This window comes from Acomys minous (genome assembly GCF_964271855.1).
Source record: "Acomys minous genome assembly, chromosome: 7".
In the NCBI taxonomy this organism is placed as follows: domain Eukaryota; kingdom Metazoa; phylum Chordata; class Mammalia; order Rodentia; family Muridae; genus Acomys; species Acomys minous.
The window spans coordinates 69,753,914-69,760,084 of NC_140488.1; positions in this window are offsets into that span (position 1 = coordinate 69,753,914).

Below are 6,171 nucleotides of genomic sequence, written 5' to 3' on the forward strand. Positions count from 1 at the left end.
TACAAGCTTTGAAAATACAACTCTCAAAACTTCACATGGAAAAAAAACCTAGGACAGCTAAAACAATCATGTACAATAAAAGATCTTCTGGAGGTATCACAATCTCTAATTTCAAGCTGTACTACAGACCAATAATCATAATAAAAAAAAACCCTCTTGGTTTTGGAATAAAAACAGACAGGTAGGTCAATGAAATTGAATCAAAAACCCAGAAGGAAACCTACATATCTATGGACATTTGATTTTTTGACAAAGCCAAAACTATACAATGGAAAAAAGAAATCATCTTCAACAAATGGTCTAACTGGAGGCCTGGAGGTCTGCATGTAAAAGAATCCAAATATATCCATACTTATCCCCCTGCACAAAACTCAAATCCAAGTGGATCAAAGGCCTCAACATAAAACCAGATACACTTAAACTAATAGAAGAAAAAGTGTGGAATACTTTTGAACTCGTTGGCATAAGAGACAACTTCCTGAAAAGAACACCAACAGCACAGGCACTGAGATCAACAATTAATCAATGGAACCTCATGAAACTGAAAAGCTTCTTCAAGGCAAAGGACACTGTCAACAAAACAAAATGGCAGCCTATAGAATGGGAAAAGATCTTCACCAATCCTACATCTGACAAAATATATAAAGAATTCAAAACATTAAACAGCAACAAACCAAATAATCCAATTAAAAATGGGATACAGGACTAAACAGAGAATTCTCAACAAAGAAATATTGAACGACCAAGAAGCACTTAAAGAAATGCTCAACATCCTTAGTCATCAGGAAAATACAAATCAAAACAACTCTGAGATTCCACCTTATACTTGACAGAATGACTAAGATCAAAAACTCAAATGACAGCGCATGCTGGTGAAGATATGGAGAAAGGGGAACACTCCTCCATTGCTGGTGGGAGTGCAAACTTGTACAACCACTTTGGAAATCTGTTTGGTGGTTTCTCCGAATATTAGGACTAGCTCTACCTCAAGACCCAGCTATATACTTCCGGGTATATACCCAAAAGATGTTCTCTGCCTTCTGGGGCTGGAATTATGGGTAGGCCAAAATCCCAAACTTCAGTCCTCTTATTTATGCAGCAAGTAACTTAAATATCAGACATTCTCCCTAGACAGAAATCCATTATTTTCAGGCTATCCAAACAGGCAATTAAGCATTTTTTTTTTTTTTTGGTTGAAGGACATCTAAGTGTTTGCAGATTCTGGCTATTACAAGTGAAGCTTCTATGAACATAGTTGAGCAAACATCCTTGTTGTATAGTAGAACATCTTCTGGGTATATGCCCAGGAGTTGTATAGCTGAGTCTTGAGGTAGACTTATTCCCAAATTTCTGAGAAAGTGCCAGGTTGATTTCCAAAGTGGTTGTACAAGTTTGCACTCCCACCAGCAATGGGCGAGTGTTCCCCTTTTTCCACATCCTTGCCAGCATGTGCTGTCACTTGAGTTTTTTTATCTTAGCCATTCTGATAGTTGTAAGATGGAATCTCAGAGTCATTTTGATTTGTATTTACCTGATAACTAAGGAGGTTGAGCATTTTTTTAAGTGATTCTCAGCCACCGGAGATTCCTCTGTTTAGAATTCTCTGTTTAGCCCTGTGCTCCAATTTTTTATTGGATTATTTAAATTTTTTGGTGTTTAATGTTTTGAGTTCTTTATATATTTTGAATATTATCCCTTTGTTGGATGTGGAACTGATGAAGATCTTTTCCCAATCTGTAGACTGCTGTTCTGTTAACAGTACACAGATGCAGCCAATGAAGCAGCTCAGTTCTCATGTGGGTCCACTAGTAAGGGGAGTGGGGCCTCTCTCTGACATGGACTCTCTTGCCAGCTTTTCAATTACTTCCCCTGGCCGGACTGCCATGCCATGCCACAGGGAGAGGACAAGCTCAGTCCTGATAAGACTTGATGAGCTGGGGTGGGTGGAAAGGGAAACTCCACTTTTGTAAGGAATAGGGGAGGGGGAGGGGAGAGGGAGGGAAAGTGGAACTGGGAGGTGAGGAATGATGGGGCTATGATTAGTGAATAAATAAATTTTTTAAAACGTGCAATTAAAACATACACTAAATCTCTAGGAATCAAAACAGCACTTTAAAAAATATAGACAGTGGAACATAACAATAACAACAACAGCAAAACAAGAAGTGAACCATTTATATAATACTTAATTGATCTTCACTAAAAAAGCCAGACATATACAAGGAGAAAAGTTGGTGACAGCAAAATTGATATAATGTGAACTAGATATTCACATTCAAATATGTGAAATTGAATCCTCATCCCATGAGGAGGAGTAGAAAAAAAATTGTAAACAATACCTTGACGATCCCTAATTACCAGCTGATGCTGCTGCACATGAATTTATTTATTTTGCTGGCTCACTAGTGAGATTTCTGTTTGTCAATCCCTAAATGTCAAAATAAAAGCTGACCTTAAATCAAATGTCAGCTTTTTATGTAATTAAAATACAGTTACACAATTTTCCCTCCCTCTACTTCTTTCTACCCTTTCCGTGACTGTTCCCATGCTCAAATTCACAATTCACAGCCCTGTTTCCTTTAACCATATGTCATTACATATTCACCTGCTAAGACTGCTCAGTGTTGCTTGCATGTACATATTTCTAGAGTTGGCCACTGGGTATTGGATAAACTAATCAGAGAGCTCATCCCCAGTGAAAGCAGAATCTCCCTCTCTCAATAGTAGTTAAGTGAGTATAGCTCTTCATCTAGGTGTGGGGTTCTCTCAACTTTCATTTTAAGAATTGATACACTGATGACCACAAAGAACTTTCTAAAAATATTCTCCCATAAAGTATTTTAATGTCACTGCTAACCTAAGTGACTTAGTTAGACAGAGAACAAATGGAATGGAATGACTAATGCTTTCAAAAGACACACTGTGTTGACTTTTAAATTACAATTTTTAGGGCCTAATATTGGAAGATCCTGTTTCTTAGCCAAGGCTACACTTGTGTGATCTCTAGTATGTATGACCTTTTCTAAAAGACATAGATAGGGGAGAAACATTTCTACATACTTAGAGTCAAAACAATAATCATTTATCTCTCTGGCTTTCATAGCTGAAACGGGGTCATGGAAAATTTCCCCAAAGGAAAAGCCCTCTGATGTCTCATATAGGATTAAGGAATCAATCAACTGGTTCTCAAACAGCTGCTACTTTCATGATGCTCTCTTTGAAGCTCACTCAGATGGGGAAATAGAACAGACAGTGGAAGTGGATGTAGAGAGGGAACTGGCTAGGAGAGGGTTTGGGAAAAAACATAAAACTATGAGGAATTAATATAAAGATTTTTATGGTCTTGGGTGACACATATGGTTGATTTAAAAGGAATAGCACACAATTTTCTGTACAACACAATGGCTATTGCTTGACTATTGTTACTTTTATGTCTTAGAGTTTCTTGAATCTTTGTATTTACTACTCTAAGGTTGTTGTTTCTTGTTTTTTGTTTTGTTTTGTTTTGTTTTGTTTTTTAGCATTTTGGGAAGCTGACATACCTCAAATTAATTTCTTTAATCCACTATCATTGAACAAAAGGCAAGACCATGACACATTGAAAATCTGAGGAATTGTTTAATGGGTCTGAGAAGTGAAATAGGTTCAACGTATATTCAGGATGATAAAATGTACTCTAGAAAGCCTATAGAAACATGTTGACCCCAATCTTATGCACCACATTGCTCAAGACAAACAACAGAAGCCATGAATTTAGATCATGATGGAATTGACCTTACTCAATGCCAAACTGTGAAAGATATTGTCTAGGAATGAATCTAATAAAAGATTATCAATAAGTAGTCCAAGAGATTTTCACTTGTAAAATTAGGATAACGCTTGCCTGCTTTATCAAGGTCAAGAAGCTATAATAGATGATCTCTTTTCTTCTTTTTTTTTATTAATTTATTCACATTACATCTCAATGGTTATCCCCAGATCTAGCCAATGGACAGGACATTCTCCACAGTTGAGTGGAAAGTGGAGTCTGACTTTCACATGAACTCTGGTGTCCCATATTTAATCACGTCTGCTGGATGCGGAGACCTGGTGGCACTCAGGAAGGATAGCAGGCTACCAAGAAGAGACTTGATACCCTATGAGCATATATAGGGGGAAGAAGTCCCCCTCAGTCACAGTCATAGGGGAGAGGAGTAAGGGGAAAAATGGGAGGGAGGGAGGAATGGAAGGATACAAAGGATGGGATAACCATTGAGATGTAATATGAATAAGCTATAATAGATGATCTCTTAATCTTAAATAAGACTGTTTCTTACTTTATTAGACTTTTAATGCTTTTGTTTTGTTTTGTTTCATTTTGTTTTGTTTTGTTTGATAAAGCACTGTCCTCAGATTATCACATACTGAATTGATTGTGTGGGATAAAATTGCTGAATATTATTAAAAGATTTACAGGGATAAAAACCAGTTTTCAAGACTATTCTGTGGGAAATACAGATAGAGATTCACTTTGCAAAAGGAGATTTACATGAAAGATTCTGATTTCTTTTAAAAGAATGGGAGATCTATATTTGCCTCTTTGATTATGTCAGGGGAATTCCCTTTTTATGTCACTGTAAGTGCCTTTGTCTTAATACCTTCCTTTGCAATGGGGTTTCTAGAGCACAGAAAGACCTGTGCTTTCCTACCGAAGAATGACTGTTGAGATACACTAGATTACAGTATGAGGCAGTCATCTAGTTATTTTATCATCCGTGCTTGAGATAGAGAACAATGATGTAATTTGTTAAATTCAGAAAACCACAGACTGGAACTATATAATAATTCTCTCTTGATAGGAAGTATCAATCCAGTGAATAAGTACACATCATTAGTTAAGCCACATGATACTTATGTGGGTGGAGGTAAGTTCCTAACAACTTCACACATTTAGAAAACACCCTCAAAACTAGAATTAAGATCTTGCCAAGCCTGCCAACTTTTCTCATACTTATTGGCACATTATTGCCAAAGCCCACTCTGGACAATATCAACCAGTACCTGGATATGGGGCAAGAGGCTGAGAAAATAAGAAGATATAGGAAAATATAGAAAAGATATAGTAAAAGAGATGAGAAAAAGACAAGTATTTGGGAGGACTAACAGTAAATACTGTAGCCCCAAGTTTATTTCTCTCAAAGCTTTCATACAGTGTACATACGTGTGAACCAGAGGATTCTTGGAACAGAAACAAAAGCTACCAATAACTTTAGTTATCTATATGCTTAGACTTCTTTCAAATTTTAGGTCAAAAACTTACATCAAGCTCCATATCCTGACCTGGAATTAGTAATACACTTTTTAAACCAACACAAGTATCTTGCCAAGTCCTCAAGGCAGTGTGAGAGTTTGCAAGCCAAGGTCATACGTTCTCTGGCCTGCTTCTGTTAAGCACTCCAAAAAACAGCTCCTGACATATTATGCAGGACAGATAGCAGCACTAATTAAATTAATTTGTTTATTATCTGGTCTTATCTAGTAACTCTCAAGCCGACCTTAAATGAGGACTATAGATTCATTCATGGGCATACTAAAATGAGAATGAGCATCTTTTAATAGGCAAAAAGATACAGAAATGTTGCCAAACTGGTAATTAAACTTTGGGATAATTTCAACTGAAGGTACATTTATGAAAATGCAAAGGCACCTAAAAGAACTTAGCAAATAAAAAAACATAGCATAATAGTACTGCGTAACTTATAGGACTATCAAGGATTTTCCTAATCATTCCAAGTGCTCTATTTTCCAAGCTAAGCTAGACAATAACTTAATTTAGCTAAAATGCATCCATGCGAAAATATGATCTAGCAACTGGCAGGCTAGGTATTCCAGGTGAAATAGGCAGACCTGTCTCTTGTCAAGAACAAAGGCACAAAAAAAACACAAGTGTTATTGTTTGAATGAGAAATATCCTCCATAAATTCATGTGTTCGAACACTTGGTCCCAGTTGGTGGCACTAATTGGAGAGGTGTTGCATTCTTACTGGAAGAAATATGTAGGTAAGAGTGGACTTTGAGGTTTCATAGACCCTCCCCACTTCCTATCCTATCTTCCTCTTCCCTTGTGATGGATATTGATTCGTCCTGCCCCTGCCACCATGCCATGCCTTCCCTGCCATGAGGAATTTTATC